At 31.0% G+C, this 2,198-nt stretch overlaps 1 non-coding gene across 1 annotated transcript; it reads right to left on the bottom strand.

Annotated features, from left to right (window-relative positions):
• Positions 1-1,882: 1,882 nt before the first annotated feature.
• Positions 1,883-1,990, bottom strand: LOC148555810 (small nucleolar RNA R71). The gene has a single exon (XR_015886830.1). It is a non-coding gene; the product is annotated as a small nucleolar RNA R71 (small nucleolar RNA).
• Between the last annotated feature and the right edge of the window lie 208 nt (positions 1,991-2,198).

Below are 2,198 nucleotides of genomic sequence, written 5' to 3'. Positions count from 1 at the left end.
TCAAATTTTAAGTTTGGTGTCAATTGCATACTCATCTTGCATTTTTTTTTTGAAAATTGCATTCATGTATTGCATTCATCATGATCTTCAAGTTGTTCTTGATAAACCTTCTTGATTGATCTTCATATTATATTGTTTTGTGTTGCATGGTGTTTTTCATATGCATTCTTGAATTCTTAATGTCTAAGCATTAAAGATTTCTAAGTTGGGTGTCTTGCATGTTTTCTTTGCATAAAAAATTTTTCAAAAATATGTTCTTGATGTTCATCTTGACATTCAAAGTGTTCTTGGTATTCATCTTGACATTCATAGTGTTCTTGCATGCATTCATTGTTTTGATCTAAAAAAGCTCATGCATTGAGTCTTTTTGATGTTTTCCTCTTTCAACATTAAAAATTCAAAAATCAAAAAAATATCTTTCCCTTTTTCACTCATAAATTTTCGAAATTTGAGTTGACTTTTTCAAAACTTTTTAAAAAAAAATTTTAGTTATTTCTTATGAGTCAAATCAAATTTTCAATTTAAAAATCTTATCTTTTTCAAAAATCATATCTTTTTCATTTTTTCTTATTTATTTTCGAAAATTTTAAAAAAATATTTTTCAAAAATCTTTTTCTTAATTTTATCTCATAATTTTCGAAAATATTATCAACAATTAATGTTTTGATTCAAAAATTTCAAGCTTGTTACTTGCTTGTTAAGAAAGATTCAAACTTTAAGTTCTAGAATCATATCTTGTGATTTCTTGTGAATCAAGTCATTAATTGTGATTTTAAAAATCAAATCTTTTTCAAAACTAATTTCAATCATATCTTTTCAAAAATATCTTTTTATCTTATCTTTTTCAAAATCATATCTTTTTAATCATACTTTTCATATCATATCTTTTTCAAATATCTTTTCTAACTTCTTAGCTTCTTATCTTTTCAAAATTGAATTTCAAATCTTTTTCAACTAACTAATTGACTTTTTATTTGTTTCTTATCTCTTTTAAAACTACCTAACTAACTATCCCTCTCTAATTTTTGAAAATACCTCCCTCTTTTTCAAAAATTCTTTTTAATTAATTAATTGTTTCGATTTTTAATTTTAATTTTAATTTTATCTTAATCTTCGAAAATTATTAACTCTTTTTCAAAATTTAGTTTTCAAAATTCCCTCTCTCCCATCTCCTTCTATTTATTTATTCATCTACTAACACTTCTCTTCACCCCAAAATTCTAACCCCTTCCTCTCCTCTGAGTTCGAATTCTTCTCTTCTACATTCTTATTCTTCTTTTCTTCTACTCACACAAGGGAACCTCTATACTGTGGTAAAGAGGATCCCCGGTATCTTTAGTCCTCTTTTTTTCACATGAGCAGGAGCAAGGACAAGAACATTCTTGTTGAAGTAGACCCTGAACCTGAAAGGTCTCTGAAGAGGAAACTAAGAGAAGCTAAATTACAACAATCCAGAGACAACCTTACAGAAATTTTCAAAAAGGAAGAGGAGATGGCAGCCGAAAATAATAATAATGCAAGGAAGATGCTTGGTGACTTTACTGCACCAAATTCCAATTCACATGGAAGAAGCATCTCCATCCCTACCATTGGAGCAAACAATTTTGAGCTTAAGCCTCAACTAGTTTCTCTGATGCAACGCAAGTTTCATAGACTTCCATCTGAAGATCTCTTTCAGTTCTTAACTGAATTCTTGCAGATCTGTGATACTGTTAAGACTAATGGAGTAGATCCTGAAGTCTACAGGCTCATGCTTTTCCCTTTTGCTGTAAGAGACAGAGCTAGAGTGTGGTTGGACTCTCAACCCAAGGATAGCCTGAACTCTTGGGATAAGCTGGTCACGGCTTTCTTAGCCAAGTTCTTTCCTCTTCAAAAGCTTAGTAAGCTTAGAGTGGATGTTCAAATCTTCAGACAAAAAGAAGGTGAATCCCTCTATGAAGCTTGGGAGAGATACAAGCAATTGACCAAAAAGTGTCCTTCTGACATGCTTTCAGAATGGACCATTTTGGATATATTCTATGATGGTCTGTCTGAATTAGCTAAGATGTCATTGGATACTTCTGCAGGTGGATCCATTCACCTAAAGAAAATGCCTACAGAAGCTCAAGAACTTATTGACATGGTTGCTAATAACCAGTTCATGTACACTTCTGAGAGGAATCCTGTGAGTAATGGGACGCCTCAGAAGAAAGGAGTTA

Source organism: Arachis ipaensis, chromosome B6 (genome assembly GCF_059453495.1).
Source record: "Arachis ipaensis isolate K30076 ecotype BB chromosome B6, ASM5945349v1, whole genome shotgun sequence".
NCBI classification, from domain to species: domain Eukaryota; kingdom Viridiplantae; phylum Streptophyta; class Magnoliopsida; order Fabales; family Fabaceae; genus Arachis; species Arachis ipaensis.
Note: the sequence above shows the minus strand (reverse complement) of the source record. Positions and strands in the feature narration are given on the sequence as shown.